Source organism: Musa acuminata, chromosome BXJ3-1 (genome assembly GCF_036884655.1).
Source record: "Musa acuminata AAA Group cultivar baxijiao chromosome BXJ3-1, Cavendish_Baxijiao_AAA, whole genome shotgun sequence".
Lineage (NCBI taxonomy): Eukaryota > Viridiplantae > Streptophyta > Magnoliopsida > Zingiberales > Musaceae > Musa > Musa acuminata.
In genome coordinates, this window is record NC_088349.1 from 37,498,980 (window position 1) to 37,520,635 (window position 21,656).

The following is a 21,656-nucleotide window of genomic DNA, read 5'->3' on the forward strand; positions in this document are numbered from 1 at the left end:
ATCACCATCTATTTAATTCTTAAGATTTTAATTTATATCAACATTCTATATTATATGACAACAATTCTTAAATAATCAAATTTTATTTTAAATATATTTAAGTTACATTTAACACTTAAAATTATAATTTACATCAATCTTATCTGATATGAATACTTTAAAAATTATTTTTATTTCAAAATATATTTAAGTTATATTATGTATGGGACTAGACATGACTGTAATAGTAGATTAAACTAAAAATATATATAAAATATTCACAAAATAAACAAGTCATGTGAATGATATAAAATAGACTAGATATAAAAAGAATTTATCCACCTTAAATAGTTGAGGCATTACGACTTATTAAAAATACAGATAACACATGATTCCAGTTATTAGGGATGCCATATGAAAATTTTATATTAGAATAATAAAACACATATGTTATATTAAAATTTAATTATTTTTATTCAAATATAATATAGCCAATTATTTAGATCAAGACTTAAATTCTTGACCTTAATCATCAGGATGTTTTTTTTCTTTCTTTATTGCTTCGCCACATTACTCCATTATGATAAATAAAACTCATTTGACATTTACTACGTAGAATAATATTATTACAATCAAAGCCGGATTTTAGAAGGGATCCCATCCAAAATACATAAAATAAATAAATAAATACACAGTTAATCTTACAAAAAACAAGCAAGCAATTATTCAGAGCATAAATACAATTATTGTTTCTCATCAAGATGAGATAGGCAAAATGGTATTAAATTTTCATACTCCTTTGTGCTTCTGTTGATCATATCACATCTTTAAGAAACAGTATCAGTCAACCTAATCTCTTTATAACATTAGCTCAACAATCTTTTGATGAAATTATGCTACTTATTTTTTGGACACAGAAGCAGAAAAAATAATTATGTAACAACGAACAATGTCAAAATGGCCTATCGAATTACGTAAAACAAATAAAAGACATAGTTTGTATCGATACTTACCAGCAAAGCAGCAACAACATCGATGGAGTGATTCAAACATAAAAACCATTCTTGGCTTGTCTGAAATATGCAGCTCTAGGATCACCATCCATGCAATTTCATAAATTTTAAATTTTGATCCTTTGTTGCATAACATTAACCAAGTTTTAGTCACTTCGCAATGAATGGTTGCTCAAGAGATATCAAGTGATTTTATTTACGAGGTCCAAATACAAATAGAGATTGCAGTATTTGAAAAGAAAAAAAAGAAAATCTCAAATTAAAGTAAACCTTGTATTTCTTTAGCAATTATCTTTATGAAAATGAAGTGTTGGTTGCTTAGACGATGGATCTTTTGTTCCACATACTACGAAAGAAATGGTTTCAGACATGTTCAGGTCTTGGGTGAGGATTTGCATGAAAGCACGATACTTAGGAAGCACATCTAACACCTCTTTTTCCACAATGCACTTGCGAGCTTGATAGGCAACATCACTCCTCGAAGCCACGTCTAGAAAACTAGAGCTTTGTTCACAATGTACATGCCAAGAAAATTAATGCATTATTGTGGTGCTTATCAGCTTGTGAAATATCTCACGATAGTACTTATACACTGAGGCTAGCAATTCATACCAATATCTGATTTTTCTATTACAACTAGCATCATGAACTGGTTGACTTCTATTTCCCTATGGTGACCTCAAAGAATTCACAGCAACCTTAAGGAATGTTTTCTGATGAAGTAATGTACTTCCTAATATGACAAGTAAGAACAATTATGTCATCATAATTCATTGAGGTTTCAAGTATTTTTTCACATGTAGTTCTAATGGTGAAGCAAACTTCCCTACATAGAAAACCTGGCTGTCTACATATCATGCATACATTAGAATCATCAGAGAGCAAATGCAGCATAAAAACCTCTAGTTGTGTTTTTCTGTTTTTATCATCCTTCCTGAACAAGATAACTTGAGATACTATTCCTTTTACCTGTGTTGGATGCTGTCCTTGATCATCCCAGCTTTTATAAAAAAGAATATTGGCTGTAGAAGCTGCCATCTAGCAACTCCACTTTTGAAGTGTTTTAAAACAATTATATCTGTGTAACCTTCAACTGTAGTTATATCTGCAAATCATGCTTTCCACTCGTTAAGTCTTCCTTATACAATTATGGACACCACAAAATTATCCATAATTAAGAATTTAAGATCATACCTTCAGGAGTTTCTCCTTGTGGCTGAAGAAAATTCAAGTTTTTGTTCATGAAATTAGATTTGGAAGGTCAATGGTTTAATTGATAACTTTTTGCTTATTTTTTATATTATGTCATATTCCAGTGTGATCCTCTGATCCCTCTCAAAAACTCATTGAACAAAAAATCCCAAAAATATAATTCCCTTTTTGTAGATGTAAATTTTTGATTTCTTAATTTTATTTAAAAAGTTTAAATTATGTTTCTATTTATTTGGGAAATTGCATGCAGATTTTTCAATGTTGATGGTTTTTTCGTATGAGCCCTTCTAAATTTGAAATACAAATACTTAACACATATATGTTATTGTAGTTAATCTCATTGACTAAATTTAATTACTACTATCAATTCTAGATGCCAAAAATTAGCAACCATGAAAAGCCTAAATTGAAAATGATACTAGTCAAACGACAAGAAATGCAAACTTGATGTTAAGACAAAAATTATAGTTCAAAGGAAAAGCCAGCAAAAACATTTAAAATAGTAATCTTTGGTAATTGAATATGAAAAAGTCATACCAACATTTGGACACGATATTAAGAACCTAAAAGTATTAAACCATGTGATCAGAGTGAAATAGGATAAATAAGCTCTTTAATGTACCTATAAACTTGATATTTTGAACTAATGTTTAAGAAATAGTTTAGTGCATCTCTATTGCAACACATAAGCTTCATTGTTACTCAAGATATGCATATAAATCTCTTCGTATTATAAATAGAAGATCCAATACCTCAAAAGGTTGGCCTCAGTTACCTCGATCGTGTAATGATCTTTGGGGACCATGTTGAGCCAATTTTCTCTGCTCTAGACATCACTCCTTCTTAGAAACCAACTCTTAGCACAATTATACTTGTTCTGATAAGGGAGGGATTGAAAGCTTATCATTAGCAAACAACAATGACAGTAGAATAGTTTGTTTATTTATATCCCCGAGATATTTTTCAAGTTTATCACATAAACCGAGTTACACTCCTCTGGAATCCCTTTCGTTTAGAACGGAGATGAGGTAGTACACTTAATTATAACTTGGTTTCACTGAAAGCATAGCTTCAGTTTTGCCTTATTAGTGCACTTATAAGGATATTATATATAAATGAGTTCTTCATACCCTTCTGGTCTTAAAGTTTCCAAATATAATGTCGATCTATATTTAAATGAATTTTGCAACTATTGAATACCACCAAATTTAGAAACTAGGGGTCTTGATGATGAGATGCAATAGTCAATGGTGATTTTTTTTTTCCATATTTTTTTATACAGAGTCAAGTAGATGAACATCACTTTATTCATCATTTATAAATATTTATTATAATTCATTTATTCATCAAATCACAAGTAGAAAAATAAACATAGTGATGTTAACTTCAAAAATCATACAAGTGGCTTTACTTAGTGGTAGAGGAAGGTCTGCTCTCCACTGGAATCCAATTTAGTACTAGAGGGAGGTTACTCTGAAAATTAAAACCAAAGAAAATTCAACAATACTCAGTAGGAACCCTAAAAGTCAACTCAAAATGAATACATGATCAAAATTCAATCATCCCATTGGTGTATATCAAATACCCGAAGGAGCACTCCCCTAACAACGGATGGAGAGGCTTTATCCTATGGGATGAGTTTGTGTTCTCCCAACAATGGATGGAGGCAATCTCATATCGCACTCCCAACAGCGGATGAAGTGGTATCCCTCACCAGCCAAAGTGGGGACACGTTCCTCCCAACAACGGATGGAGGAACCGTCCAACCGTCACGTCTGACGGCCCGCTAATCCCCGAAGGGAATCGCCCTACCTACTCTTTGTAGAGAAATAACATAATCTCACACTTGTCATGTCCATATCGGGATGAAATAACACATTTAAAACATCTCTTTCAAATATTATCAATATCAAATAATACAAATTAGTCCTCAATTGACTTGAACCCTAGTTCAATCAATCCAATTGAACTCAATTTACCAGAACCTAATCGAACCGATCTTTAATCCTTATTTAACTGGACTAGAACCACCCTAGCCTAGTATAATTTGGACTAGATTAGGTTCAATTTAGGTTAAACTAACTTAAATAAGTCAATCGATTCGGAATCACCCTGAATTGATCTAGACTAATTAAGCCTAGTTTAGTTCAATCAATATTTGAGCTCAAATCGAATAACAATATTAGGCTAGATTGGGCCAACTCATCTATTAGTCATGTGCATTACACATGACTAGGCATGCTATTGGGAAATCTGGGGGCGACATCACATTCGCAGTTGAAGAACAAAAACAAAATCCCCTATTCTCAAAGAGATATTCGATGTCATGCGAAGATTGATGCGTAAAAATTCGCAAAACTTAAAATTGCATATAGAGTAGATTATGTTACCTAGAGAGATCGTATATCCCTGAATCCTTGTAGATCTCTGGGAGAGGGTGAATGAGGTCAAGCGTCCTCCTCTCTAGCGGTGATCCATACAACAGGGCTATGACGACACTCCTCAAAACTCTAAGCCTGCTCTGAGCTAGAGAGGGAGAGGAGAATAGGAGAGGCAAGCAAATGCTCTAGCCTATGAACCACTGAATCCCTCCTATTTATAGAGGTCCCTTGTCAAACCCTAATGGATCCTCCCCTATTGGGTATTGGATTTGCATCCAATTACCCAAGTCTCTTAGATTAATGGATCTCTATCTAATAATCTCTTATGGGCTCTTATTGAATCTCATCCATAGGATTCAATAATTCAGGGGCTTCTTGAATATCCAATAAGTTAGGGGCTCCGACGGATATCTCATATCCGAACCTCTACTCATCGCAATGCATACCATATATGTGTGACCCTCTATGCCCAATATCGAGCTGGCCGTGAGTCATACCTGTTAGAACTCCTTCTAGCTTAGTAAATTATTATCTCCATAACAATTTACTCAATTTATCGACTACGGACGTACTAGGCCACTACGCCGTAGTCCCAGACATTACAAGAGAATCCAATCCATTGGACATGTCTATCCTCAATTATAGTGTATATATAGTCTCTAATTTTTCTAATATCCCAAAGTTCATATACCGGGTATGGTGCTGTTAGACTCATATGGTTTCTACTCGAGTCTCGCTCTAATCGGATTCTCCCGGAGAACTTTTTCTCTCTCAATTCGAATGACCCTGGCTAGGGATTTGTTTGAGCAAGCACACATGGAATATTCCTTTCATGACGCCGAAAGTGGATGCTCCTCTTTCGACACTCAATAGCCCTCGTAAGGTCGACTGTTACTCCCAATGATCAACTATAATAGATCTAGGACATCCAAGCCTATAAGTTTGGTATCAAAGAATGGAGCACTCATATAGGACATCGTTTGTGTCTTAAGTCTAAGGACTAGATATACCACTAGGACTACAAAATCGTTGTCTGACAATAAGGCATCATCAACCATGCAGCATTTCATAAGCGGATTAATTAGTGAACTCATTCTCTAATGAGCACCTGTACTGTATCTCTAGTGTCCCCACATGTGCAACTATGAGACCAGCTGCATCTATCATATGGATGGGTATATAGCACACCAGTCTGTTCGGTTATCTCGATATCCCTCTCGAGTAACCTATGATCGAGATTATTTAGGATATGTGTTTAAAGGTGAATTGATCTTATTATCATGATCTTATCACGATTCAATTCCCATTGTATAGATCCAAGAACATCATAATATATGCATGCATATATGCAATAGTCAATATAAAGTGATACATGCCAAAATATAATAAGCAAAAAGATTCCGTGTCAAGTTATACGTGCCATCACTCACGTGATTGGCTTACTAGGCACCTATGACTAACAATCTCCCACTTGACCTAAAGTCAATCACCTATGTGTTTGATCCCCATTAGACCATTGTGACACTCAAAGACAATCTGAGACAACGGCTTTGTCAATGGATCTGTAATGTTATCTTCGGATGGAACTCTTTCCATTATTATATCTCCTCGGGTCATGATCTCTCTAATAAGTTGGAACCTCCTTAAAACACTTCTGATGAGACCCGGGTTCCCTTGTTTGAGTAATCGCCCCGTAGTTGTCGCAATAGAATGAATCAACTCCTTGCTAGTTAGCCCGACTCCTAGATCTATGATATACTTCTTCATACAGACTCCCTCCTTTATTGCCTCTACTGCAGCAATGTACTCCGCCTCTATGGTAGAGTCAGCAGTAGTATCATGCTTGGAACTCTTCTAGCATACTACTCCTCCATTCAGGGTATACACAAACCCCGAATTTGACTTGCTATCATCGACATCGGACTGAAAGCTCGAGTCTGTGTAGCCTTCAACCTTAAGGCTACTACCTCCATATACTAGTAAAAGATCCTTAGTCATTCTCAAGTACTTAAGGATACACTTTACTGCTTTTCAATGCTCCAAGGCTGGATCCTCCTAATACTTGCTCATGACACTCAGAGCATGCGCTATATCAGGCCTAGTACGTAGCATGTCATACATGATAGACCCTATCGCTGAAGCATATGGTATCATATTCATGTTCGCTCTTTCTTCAAGAGTCTTTGGGGATATACTCCTAGAAAGAGATATCCCATGTCTTATCGGAACGAGACCTCTCTTGAAATTTTCCATGCTAAACCTTTTAACAATGGTTTCTATATACTTGGACTAGGACAAGTCAAGCATCATCTTGGATCTATCTATATAGATCACAATCCCCAAGATATAGGATGCTTCCCCTAAGTTCTTCATGGAGAAGTTTTTAGATAACCAAGCCTTTACTGTGGATAGCATTCCTACATCATTCCAAACGATCAGGATGTCATCCACACCTTAGTCCATAAATGGATCTAAGCAACCTATACACCATATCTGGGCAGTCCTTGGACACGAATCCCTCGGGTTGTATCATATATATCTCCTCCTCGAGGTTCTCATTGAGGAATGTAGTTTTCACATCCATCTGTCAGATCTCATAATCATAATGTGCTGCAATAGCCAATAGAATTCAGATGGATTTTAGCATTACTACGGGTGAGAAGGTTTCATCATAGTCAACACCTTGCCTTTGTCGATACCCCTTAGCCACTAGCCTTTCTTTATAGTCTACCTTTCCATATACTCCGATCTTTTTCTTAAAGATCCACTTGCAATTGATGGGTACAATACTTTCAAGCGCATTAACTAGGTTCCAAACCTTGTTGGAGTACATAGAATCCATCTTAGAATTAATGGCTTCTTGCCACTTCCCAGAGTCTATACTCATAATAGCCTCATTGTAGATCTAAGGATCAATATCTTTAACATCCTCTCCTCTAATATGTCTCACATATCTCTCCGGAGGATGGGATACTCTGTCGGACCTACATAAAGTTGGAACTTGTGTATTAGGTACTTGAACAGACTCGGGCTGTAGAGTGGTGCTTGAGTTAGGTTCTCCAACCGCGCTCAACTCTATTATGCTCCAATTGTCTCCGCCAAGAGTGTGTTCCTTCTCAACGAATACTGCTCTCTTAGCTACATTGACATTTTGGTCCTCGAGATGATAGAAATAATATTCACAAGTTTCCTTGGGGTATCCCACGAACTTGCATCGCTCTATCCTCGATTCCAACTTATCGGGGTTATGTCTTTTAACGTGGACAGGGCAGCCCCAAATCTTAATAACCTTAAGATCGGGTTTCTTCCCTTTCTATATCTCATATGGTGTAGACACTACCGACTTAGTTGGAACTCTGTTCAGAATGTAAGCTGTAGTCTCTAGGGCATATCTCTAGAATGAGATGGGTAGGTCAGTGAAACTCATCATGGATCGTACCATGTCTAACAGCGTACGATTTCTCCTTTCAAACACACTATTGAGCTAAGGTGTATAAGGAGGTGTCCACTGGGATAATATCCCATAGTCCTTGAGGAATTGGGTAAACTCTGTACTTAAGTACTCACATCCTCGATCTGATCGAAGAGTCTTGATACTCTTTCCAGTCTGGTTCTCTACTACATTCTTATACTCTCTGAATTTCTCAAAGGCCTCAGACTTATACTTCATTAAGTATACATATCCATACCTTAAGAAATCATCAGTGAAGGTAATGAAGTAGGAGTAACCACCAATGGCATCAATTGACATGGGTCCATATACATCACTATATATGAGTTCCAACAACTCCGTGCCTCTTTCTCCAATTCCACTAAATAGAGAGTTGGTCAATTTTTCACGAAGGCAAGGCTAGCATATTGCATATGACTCATAGTCGAATGGATCTAGATATCCATCCTTTAGCAACTTTTGAACCTTCCCTCATGGATGTGACCTAGCCTACAATGCCATAGGTATCCACTATTCACCTCATCTTGTTTCCTCTTAGACACACTTACATTCATGATATGTGGAGTAGTGTCTAGCATAAATAAACAATTATGCAATGTTTCTTTCTTGATGATATCATCATCTAATAATATCGAACAACCATTGTTCTAAAAAACTAATTTATATCCACTAATTGTCAAACATGAAATGGGGATAATGTTTTTGATAATAGAAGAAATAAAATAACATGCATCTAATGCAATAATAACTCCACCAGGCATATGTAGGGCGACCTTGCCAATAGCTACTATAGCAACTTTTGCTCCATTGCCCATCTTGAGGTTCATCTCACCTCTCTCCAGCCTCTTGGGCCTTGCTAGAACCTGCAACGAATTGCATATAAGATAAGCACTATCGATATCCAATACCCATATGTTATCATAAGAGTCTGACAAATGGAGACTGATCATGAATGTACCTGAAGCTTCTCTAAGCTTCTATTTCGCCCTCTCTACAAGGTACTATTTATAATTCCTCTTCCAGTGCCTATCTTTGTCATAGTGGAAGCACTGGCCTTTGTCCTTTGTCGAGTCTTTCTTAGCAACCTTTGCTTTACCTGATCTACCCTTGCCATTGCCCTTCTTAAGGGACTTTTCTGCTTTCCTTTTCTTTTTTGTCTCACCAGTGTAGAGAACTGGCTTCTCCTTTTTTATAGTGCTCTCTGCCTCCCTCAACATATTGAGGAGCTCTAAGAGAGTAATCTCAGGCTTGTTCATATTAAAATTAATTATGAAATGTGAAAAGGAATCTGATAAGGACTGAAGCACAATGCCAACACACAAGTTATCCTCTAGGACCATTCCTAGACCTGTGAGTTTCTCTATCCACTCAATCATCTTTAGGACATAGTTCTGAACTAGTATCCCCACAGTCATCCTAGCGCCGAAGAGGCTCTTGGATATCTCATATCGCTGAGTCCTTCCATGTTCCTCAAATAATTTGTGGACATGTAGGAGAATGGATATGGTATCCATCTTTTCATATTGTCTCTATAACTTAGGAGTTATAGAGTCTAACATGTAACACTAAGCAAGAGTGGAGTCATCAATATACTTCACGTAGAAAGCAATTTCATCCTCGCTTGCCCATTTCTCGGGTGTAGGCATCACTGTATCAAGGACATATGCGATTTTCTCTACTGTGAGAATAATTCTCAAGTTGCAGAGCCAATCTGTATAATTTGGACCAGTAAGGTGGTTGACATCAAGTATGTCACGTAAGGGATTTGAAAGCGACATTTTCTGAAAACAAAGATGCCGTAGAAATGAATAATATACAGATTTTGCAAGAAATAAAAAATCAAGATATGGACTTTTATCTTAATATGCTCCTACTATTTTACTGGGAAGTCACGCGACACCCTCAGCATGTGAAACAAAATTCTTCGGCAAGCTTCTAGTGGGGATCATGATCCAATCAGCATTTTAGAGTAACCTCGAGGGACTCGACCAATCACACTAAGCCCAAAAGGTAGGCAACTATTGCCGATCACAACTCCTTGTGATTCCCGTCCTATTCGGCCTCCGAATCACCATGGTCTCGAGGGACTCGACCAACCAAGATGCTCGGTTAAGTCAACACCATCGTTACAAGATAAGTCTGATTCGATGATATACCCTCGAGGGACTCGACCAAGTATACCATGTCCTCAGGTCACCGGTAACATCTCTATGTCGTTGGCAAGATAGCAAATCGCGATATAGGTGAGCCTCGAGGGACTCGACCAACTCAACCTACACCGGAAATCGGTCCTTATAACGATGGAAGGCCACGTGGGTCAATCTAATTACCTCACGTTTATCGACTTAATATTATCGAGAGAGGGGTTTCTATGATTTGGTTTCCTAATATGATATGTCACACATATACATATTTAATATATATCTACATCGCATGCAAATATATATACATATCTAATATGTGTATAAGCAATCACACCAGATGATCATGGACCACAATCTAATGTGATCAGGACCGAGCCAATAGGCCTAATCACTTACATCAAGATCTATGTGTGCAACAGTGCATCTCCATGCCCTGTGATCGTCCATCTCATCCTTGTCGGTTCCGTCGACATCTTGATACATCTCCATGCATTGCGATCATTCATCTCGTGGGTCCCGCTATCGCATCCACGCTCCCGCTATGCCTCCTTGTATGATTACATCTTAATCATAAACACGCAGGCCCGATAATAAATGAGAAATATAATGGAGGCTCATAGACCTCAATAATAATAATCATAAGTACACACATCATACGGTCCATGATAATCTGTCCACACATCATACATCACATGTATAAATCATCATCATATAGGACTACTAGATAATAATAAAAATAATAATTAATTAAACCATTTAATTAATTAATATTTTCTGAAATAAGGGATATGTAGAGAATTTTAGAATTTTGAGGGGTATTTTCATAATTTAGACAAAGGACAGAAACTGGAATTTCTTAAATTCCCAAGGGCAAAACTATCTTTGGCCCAAGACTGCCCCAATCCCTCTCTTCTCCTTGCTTGGTGCGGGCGCCGCCACCCTTGCCGGCGGTAGCCCTCTACGGCGGGGAGCGGGGGCGCTGCCCCTGCCTACGGGCGGCGTGCTCGCTAGCGGCTCTGCTCGCGAGCAGGGGCCTCTACCCACGGGGGCTGCTCCCGCAGCCGCCGCCCGTGCAGGCAGTTGCTCCGTGAGCGAGCGCCGCTGCGGGCGTTATGCCCGCAGGCAGCACCTGCGGGTGCCACCGTCTGCGTGCCATAGGCGGCTCTGCCTACGGGTGGCCGGTAGTTGACGGTTGCAACCGCGTGCATCAGCAGTTGCTACGTAGGTGGCCGAGTGCCGCCCTTGCGGCCACCGCTGTAGGCGACCTGCCTACACGAAGATGGCAGCAAGCAGGTAGCTATCTTCGAGCGTAGCAAGGGCAGCAATAGTTGCTGGCCTTCCTCGCTTAATGCGTTAACAATTTTGACATCAAAAGCATTACACAAACATTCAAAACCAATTTTCGCACAAACAACTTGGCTCTGATACCATTGTTGGAAAATCTTAGGACGACATCACATGCGCAATGGAAGAACAAAAACAAAATCCCCTATTCTCAAAGAGATGTTCGTTGTCGTGTGAAGATTGAAAAATCCACGAAACTTAAAACTGCGTATATAGTAGATTGTGTTACCTAGAGAGATCGTATACCTCTGAATCATTGCAGATCTCTAGGAGAGGGTAAAGGAAGTCAAGCGTCCTCCTCTCTAGCGGTTATCCACACAATAGGGTTGTGACTAGGCTCCTCAAAACTCCAGGCTTGCTTTGAGGTGGAGAGGGGGAGGAGAATATGAGAGGCAAGCAAAGACTCTAGCCTATGAATAACTGAATCCCTCCTATTTATAGAGGTCCCCTGTCAAACCCTAATGGATCCTCCCATATTGGGTATTGGATCTGCATCCAATTATCCAAGCCTCTTAGATTAGTGGATCTCTATCCAATAATCTCTTATGGGCTCTTATTGAATCTCATCCATAGGATCCAATAATTCAGGGGCTTATTAGATATCCAATAAGTCAGGGGCTCTGGCGGATATCTCATATCCGAACCTCTACTCATCATAATACCTACCATATGTGTGTGACCCTCTAGGCCCAATATTGAGCTGGCCGTGAGCTATACCTATCAGAACTTCTTCTCGCTCATTGAATTATTATCTCCATAATAATTCACTCGACTCGTCGACTACGAACGTACTAAGCCACTACGTCGTAGTCCCCAGACGATACATGTGAATCCAATCCATTAGACATGTCTGTCCTCAGTTACCGTATAACTATAGTCTCTCATCCATCTGAATATCCCAGAGACCATATACCGGGTATGATTTTGTCAAACCCATACGGTTTCTACTCGAGTCTCATTCTAATCAGATTCTCCCGGAGAACTCTTTTTCTCTCAATCCGAATGACCCTGGCCAGGGATTTGCCTGAGCAAGAACACATGGGATATTCCTTTCATGACGCTGAGAGTGGGTGATCTTCTATCGACACTCACTAGCCCTCGTAAGGTCGATTGTCACTCCCAATGACCGGTTGTACTAGATCTGAGACATCCAAACCTATAAGTCTGGTATCAAAGAATGGAGCACTCATACAGGACATCTTGGTGTTTTAAGTCCAAAGACTAGATACACCATTAGGACTACAAAATCGTTGTCTGACAATAAGGCATTATCAACCATCCAGCATTCCGTAAGTGGATCAATCTATGAACTCATTTTCCAATGAGCACCTGTATTGTATCCCTAGTGTCCCCACACGAGCAGCTATAAGTCTAGCTACATCTATCATATGGACGGCTATACAGTACACTAATCTATCTAGTTATCTCGATGTCTCTCTCGAGTAACCTATAACCGAGATTATTTAGGATCTGTGTTTAAAGGTGAATTGATCTCATTATCGTGATCTCATCACGATCCGATTCCCATTTCACAGATCCAAGGACATCACAATATATACATGCATATATGCAATAATCAATATAAAATGATAAATGCCATAAATATAATAATCAAAAAAATTTCGTGTCAAGTCACACGTGTCATCACTGACGTGATTGGCTTACTGGGAACCTATGACTAGCACATGCATCACACAAGACTGACCTAGCCCAGGCCCATGGACTAGTCATGTGCGTCGCATGTGATCGCCCATGATGGTTGGGCTGGGCTAGCCTACGGGCCAAGGCCTGACCATTGGGTTGTGTTAGGCTTACGGGCTGCTAGTGGGTTATGGCCTAACCTATGGGTTGGGCCTGTGAGCAATTTCAATCCAATTCATATCAAATTTCATACAGCAACATATATTCACTAACAACTATATAAAAAAAAAAAATATAATAACCCATTAAAAGATAAATTGTAAGATAAGTTTTAATACAAGAAAATAACCTTCTAAATTCAAATAAAAATTAAAATTTTAACACATGTATAATTTTAAAATATTCTAGTCAAATAAATTTTAAATAATTCAGAATAGTACATTTTAATTTGAATTTTCAGATCAAAGAATATCAAAAATTTTAAATAATATATTTTAATTTAACAAAAATCTTAATCCAAATAAGATTAAATGCAAGTTGTAATGCCAAGAAATATCATATATTTAATACATGAAATATGTAAAATTTTAAATTATTTAAATCTAAAATTAAATAAACTAAAGAACATTATAAAAACTTTAGTTAATAGACTTTAATGCAATAATAAAAATTTTGATATTTAAAGAATTGATAAATATTTTTCAAACTACAAAACATTCAACATTTAAAGAATCAAAATAAAAACTAAAACTTTTATTTTCAAGAAAGGTATAGAAACCTACCTCTCGTCAATAGGGTGTAATTCCTCGTTCCTACCGTTGCTAGGTTTGGCTAAGTGAGAAACAAAAGAGAGAAATCCCTCCCCTTAAATAGGAGGAGGTGAGTCTCCATTAAAAAAAATTTATTTTATTTTCATATTTATTTAATATAAATTATTTCTATTTAATATACTAACATGATATCACCCTACTTGGAATATTTAATAGTTATTTCCTAATTCGTATTAACAAATAAGGAAAGAGATTAATATTTCCTAAATTACAATGGCAAGTAAGGAAAAAAATTAATTACTAACTTAATTATTTGATTTGATTACATTTCTCCCCTCTTATAAAAAAATTTGGTTCCCAAATTTAGCTCACCTTAATAGAATAGATGAAGATACTACTCTCGCATATCTTGTTCTCTTTCCCTCATTGCCTCTTGGTCTGGGTGTTGCCAACAAATATTTACCAAAGGTATAATTTTATTCCTTAGAATATATTCTTTCCTTTCTAAGATCTGGGTTGGTCGTTCTCCAAAAGTAGCATCATCTCTTAGTTGTAGAGGTTGGTAAGATATGACATGTGATGGATCCCTAATATATCTTCGAAGTATACACACATGAAATACATCATGGATACTAGCCAAAGCTAGGGGCAATGCCAATCTATACGCCACAGAACCGATCTTTTATAAGATCTCAAATGGGCCAATGAATCTTAGGGCTAACTTCCCCCTTTGACCAAACCTCATAACTCCCTTGGTTGGCGACACTTTTAAGAAGACGTGCTCACCAACTTCGAACTCTAGATCTCTTCGCCTTCGATCTGTATAACTTTTCTGATGACTTTGAGCTGTTAATAATCTTTAATGTATAATTCGAACATTATCAGTATCTTTTTGAATTAATTGAGGTCCTAAAAGCTTCCGTTCTCCTATCTCATCCCAATATATAGGTGATCTACACTTTCTTCCATAAAGGGCTTCAAATGGAGCCATCTGTATACTAGAATGGTAACTATTATTATAAAAAATCTCAATTAGGTATAAGTGCATATCCTAACTCCCACCAAAATCCAAAGTACATGCTCTTAAGAGATCTTCAAGAGTTTGTATTCTCCTTTTAAATTAGCCATCAGTTTGGGGGTGAAAAGTTGTATCAAACTTTAACTATATGCCAAAGATTTTTGTAAACTTCCCCAAAACTTAGAGGTGAACCTTAGATCTCTATCTGAGATAATGCTAATTGACACCCGAATAATTTCCTTAATATATAAGCTTGCTAGTTTATCCAATGAATACTTCTTATTAAAAGGGAGGAAGTGAGCAGATTTAGTAAGTTTGTCTACTACTACCTAAATTATGTCATATCCTTTCGCAGTCTTGGGTAATCCTGTTACAAAATCCATAATGACTTGCTCCCACTTCCATTCAGGAATCGAAATCCTAAGCAATTTCCCCATAGGTACTCGATGTTCTATCTTCACTTGTTGGAATATCAAACATTTAGAAACAAACTCTACTATATCTCTCTTCAAACCACGGCACCAATAGTTTTGACGTAAATCTCGATACATCTTGTTAGAGCTAGCCCCAGGATATTTACCAAAGGATAATTTTGGCAACACAACAAAGACAATAAAGCGGAAAGAATAAAGCGACAAGAACAAACAAAACACCAGAACACCAGATATACGTGGTTCGGTCAATTGACTTTGACCTACATCCACGGAAGAAAGAGGAGCAAATTACTACTATAAAAGAGGGACACTTACAAATGCCTTAGGAAATGTTCCTAGGCCATAAAACACCTTCAACTTCCTAAACAAGAAGACTTCAAACCATAAGCAGGTTTTCTTGTGATGCCTGCTGTACTTCTTGTGGTGTCTGTGGTACTTCTCGTGGTGTGTCTAACATCAAAGCTCAGGCCCTTATTTATAGTTCCAAGACGAGACAACAAGTCTGATTTTCCCGATGTGGGACTATGGGACTTGCCAAACTAACAAATCTCCACCTTGGCATGTCCCAACAAAACTTGCTCCACCTTCTTCACAAAAGCCCCAACGGGCAATCACCAACAATGAACACCAAGTCCAAGCACTGCTTGAACTTGTAAACCGGAACATGCTTCGTAAGCATATCAACTGGATTGTCCTTCATATAAATTTTCTGAACAAGGACCTTTCCCTCAGCAATCAACCACTTAGCGGAATTATCAAAAGAAACTGCATCTGAGTAGGTAGTAGGCTCACCAACTTCACTTGTTTCTTTTGCAACAGACAAAGCATATGCAACCAAATTTGCATATCTTTGTGGTGGTCGAATATCTCTCCGTGGTCTATCCTTGGCTATGGAATATTGCTCTTCCTCTGGATCATCTGCGTCAGTAGACTCGGGACCACCTACTGGCATTCTTTGAGTAGAAGAGTTCGACTTAAAAGAATCTGAACTACCAATCTCAAGCTCCACCTACTTCTGCGCACTATCATTTGTATAACTAGTAGATTCCTCTTTAGAAGATAGCATAAATAATTCATCAAAAGTAACATCTCTACTGATTATAAATTTTGGGGATTTGGGATCAGGACACCATAATCTGTATCCTTTCACCCCAGAAGCATACCCAAGGAAAATGCACTTTTTAGCCCGAGGCTCTAATTTTCCTTCATTTACATGCATGTATGCTGGGCACCCAAAAATTTTAAAATCAGAATAATCAGCAGGAGTACCTGACCAAACTTCCTCTGGAGTTTTAAAGTTAAGTGCTGCAGAAGGAGCGCGGTTGACAACGTAACAGGCCATATTAATCGCCTCTGCCCAAAAGTCTTTTGTCAACCCTGCATTTGAGATCATACACCTCGCTCTCTCCAAGAGTGTTCTGTTCATACGTTCGGCCACACCATTTTGCTGAGACGTCATCCTAACAGTGCGATGCCGAACTATTCCTTCATTTTTGCAGAATTCTTCAAAATCACCTTCGCAAAATTTCATGCCATTATCTATTCGAAGCCGCTTAATCTGTTTACCTGTTTGCTTCTCAATCAAAGCCTTCCATTGTTTAAATGTTAGAAAAACATCATTTTTATGCTTCAGAAAATAAACCAAAACTTTCCTGGAATAATCATCAATGAAAGTCAACATATACCTAGCACCACCCTTAGACTGAACATGAGCTGGACCCCAAAGGTCTGAATGAATATAGTCAAGAGTACCTTTCGTTTTGTGAACTGCCGGAGAATTGAAGCTGACTCTTTTCTGCTTTCCAAAAATGCAGTGTTCACAAAAGTCCAGTGACCCAGTACTCTGTCCGCAAAGTAGACCTCTTTTGCTCAATATGCTCAAACCTTTTTCGTTCATATGACCCAAACGCATATGCCATAATTTGGTGATGTCAGAATCAGACAATGATGATGACGAAACTGCAACCGAACCTGTGACAGTAGTTCCCTGCAGAATATACAAGCTACCAGACCTACAAGCTTTCATAACAATAAGGGCATTTCTAGAAACTTTCATAACTCCACCTTCAGCTGTGTATTTACACCCAAGGGCCTCTAGGGTGCCTAAAGAAATGAGATTCTTTTTCAAATCAGGAACATGTCTAACATTAGTGAGCGTCCTCACAATACCATCATGCATTTTAATTCGAATTGTTCCTCTACCAACAACATCACATGCGGCATTATTACCCATCAAAACAATTCCACCATTACAAGATTCATATGTGGAAAACAAATCCCTATTGGGACACATGTGATAAGAACAACCTGAATCTAAAATCCATTCATTTTTAGACTTTGTCCTGTCATCAATAGCAAAGAAAATATTTCCAAAATTCTCATCAGATGCTACACTAGCTTCAACGGATTCAATAGTTTTCTCAACAAATTTTTCCTTTTGCTTTAATTTATTTTTCAATTTAAAGCAATCAGATTTAATGTGCCCCATTTTATGACAATATCTGCATTCTAAATTTCTAGGTCTGGATTTAGATCTAGATTTAGATCTACTACTGTCAAATTCTCTTTTATCCATTCTCCCCCTAACAACCAAACCCTCAGCCTGATTCTCTCTACTTTCCCCAGTGATATTCTTGTCTATCTGCTCCTTAGATTTCAGTGCAGATTTAATTTCTTGATAAGAAACTGTTTCTTTTCCATAAATCAAAGTATCACGGAAATGCTTAAAAGATTGGGGAAGAGAACACAAGAGCAACAAAGCCTTATCCTCATCATCAATTTTTGCATCTATATTCTCCAAATCCATAACCAAAGAATCAAACTTATCAAGATACGAGAGTATAGATGTACCTTCAACCATCCGAAGCATATACAGTCTCTGCTTCAAGTAGAGACGATTCTCCACTGTCCTCTTCAGGTACAAGGCTTTAAGCTTGTCCCACATGCTCTTAGCCGTAGTCTCTGTAGCTACCTCCCATAAAACCTCGTCAGAGAGATTTAGAATGATGCTGGATCGGGCCTTCTTATCCATACCCGCAAGATCTTCCTTTGACGTACCATCTGGAATGTTCTCAGCACCTTGAAGTGCCAAATCAACTCCGTCTTGAACCAGAATGGCCTCCATCTTGAGTTGCCACATGCCGAACTTGACATTTCTGTCGAATTTCTCGACAACAATCTTTGTTATTGTCATCGTTGCCAAAAGATCCCAGAACCAGGCTCTGATACCAGTTTGTTAGAGCTAGCCCCAGGATATTTACCAAAGGATAATTTTGGCAACACAACAAAGACAATAAAGCGGAAAAAATAAAAGCGAGACAAGAACAAACAAAACACCAGAACACCAGATATACGTGGTTCGGTCAATTGACTTTGACCTACATCCACGGAAGAAAGAGGAGCAAATTACTACTATAAAAAAGGGACACTTACAAATGCCTTAGGAAATGTTCCTAGGCCATAAAACACCTTCAGCTTCCTAAACAAAAAGACTTCAAACCATAAGCAGGTTTTCTTGTGATGCCTGCTGTACTTCTTGTGGTGTCTGTGGTACTTCTCGTGGTGTGTCTAACATCAAAGCTCAGGCCCTTATTTATAGTTCCAAGACGAGACAACAAGTCTGATTTTCCCGATGTGGGACTATGGGACTTGCCAAACTAACACATCTTAGTAGTCCCGGGATGGATATTAAATTTTGATATATGTGCCTCCTCCAATAATTAAATCTTTATTAGATGGCTTTCGGAACACAAAGTCGATTATAGAATGTAATAGAACCATCTTCGGCTTGGAGGAATTTGGGTCTAAATCCTTGAGCTATCTCCTTAATTATCATCTAAATATATGTATCTTCCTTCTGACATTATTTAACCTTTTCCACCAAATATGAATGTGTCATCAGACACGTAAGAAAACCTTTATTTGTCTCCGATAAAAGTTTAAGTTTTAAGTCTGCTAACTCCATCATCATAAAATTTCTTTAAATATTCATATAGGCTATAAGACTATAGGTATTTTTGCTTAAGGCATCAGCAACTACATTAGCCTTCCCAGTATGATAGTTGATATTAAAATCATAATTCTTTAGAAAGTACAACCATCTTCTTTGTTTCATATTTAAATCTTTCTGTACGAAAATATATTTGAGACTCTTATGATCTGTGAAGATTTTAAAAGTCTGTCCATAGAGATAATGCCTCCAAATTTTCAGTGCAAAAATGATAGCTCATAGCTCTAAGTCATAAGTAGGATAGTTCTTCTTACGAGGCTTTAATTGCCTAGATGCATAAGCAAGGAATCACTAAGATAAGAGCATCGGTTAATTTCTTCTTCAATTCCTAAAAACTTTGTTGACATTTATCATTTTATATGAACTTTATATATGTTTTTGTATGATCAATGGTGCTGCTATTTTTGAAGTCTTCTACAAATCTACTATAGTATCCGACCAAACCCAAGAAGATTTTTATTATTTTAAACATTATTATATCATTTTTATGTATGATTTATAAATTATGTCATATTTTAATGTGATATAGAACATTACATTTGATTTATACATCATAACATTATATGTATGTTGTACGTATTAACATCCATTACATAATAATTGTTATTCACTATGTTCACAATATACCATATAGCTTGTGTTTGAGATCAGATCTTAGAAGTTCAGAACTTTTAAGTTGTTCTCCATTGTTTAAGTTTTTTTAATGACATCTTTTATGAATCTGCTAACCAAATTATTCACTTCTGTTTGTGCTTCAGTTTTCTTTCAAAAAAAGAATAAGAGATTTGCCATAAAGACTTCACAAAGAAAGTGTTTTATAATCTCTCTCTCTACAAAAGAATTTAGCACTCTATAAAGTTAAATGGACTAACAAAATTTTGCTGCTCAAGAGATCAAATAACCAGGAAAACACAAAACAGAGAGAAGACCAGTACTGGGTGGAGTGCACCATCAAATAAAGTAGTATCCACCTCATCCCTACTTAGAGAGAAACATAGATTCAAGTCATCCCAATTGCCTCCAACAATCTTCTGCTGCTACATGGTGGAGTTTGGTGTCAAAATGAGGTGGCTTGAGTTCAAGAATTGGCAGGGATTTCATGGAGCAAATGACTCAACAATGTGATGTCAGGAGGCACAACCAGACCAAACAATGGTGTTCCTGCTGATGTGTCTCATATGAGGGTGTCATTAGAGAACAACTGCATCAGGTTGTGAAGAGCTTCAGGATAAAATTTCCTAGCAAACAAGTAGCAAAGTCTCTTCATTCCATTCCACAAACAAGGTTTCGCTGTCACCACTTTCTGCAAAATAAATAAATAAATACATGATTGATATAAACAAAAAGAACTCAATACTACTGTTGAGGTTGGTCTTTGATTATAAAACACTGGAAGGACAGTTAAATAGCAGATTTGGTGTACTCAAGTTTGAGTGATTAGTTTCTCTTCCGGATTGTGTTGTATAATTGTTAACTGAAAACAGATAGCAGCAAAGATTTTGTGATGATAAATACAAGTCAAACATGGAAAGAAAATGAAATTCTTGTAGTATTAGTTATGATTCGGCATGAATTAACCAGATTATTATAGTCGATGGCATTAAACAATTATTTAATAGCTTCAACAGTAACATTATTCGGAATACTGCATAGTCGATCACTTTGAACAATTATCCGATATTCCAACATAGTATACATGCTTGCCACGATTTGTAACCCATTGTTGTTATTATTTTTAAGCATGACTTAACCTTTTAGTATGCAGAATTTGCATAATGGGTAAGAGATAGTAAAGGACCAAATAATACTATCTAAACAAAAATGAAAATAGATGCTTTTGGTGCTTTGGAGTTCAATCCTCCAACTAGTGAACATGCTGAGAAAATATTTGACTTGTTTCAACAGACATGATTATTTTCTTACAAGTCATACCGGCTTCTAATTGAGTAGTTCTGTTTCATCCATCCGCATATTTTTTTATTAGCTTCTCTGAAGGCTTAGATAGTAGGTCATCAATCCCTCCATATTTGTTCTGTGCCTCACGCACGTATCATGCTACTCTATATGATTACATAGTATTTTAAAGGTTTTGGTTGATATAGCCATGTAGAACAAGCATTTTCTTGCAAAGTCCTACCACTTACCACTATCTACGACAAAAATACAAGAATTTTAGATGGATATATGCAACATGTTCCAATTTCCTATTATAAGCTTCGTTCAACCTAAGCACATGAATATACTGAAGTAACTCGGAGGA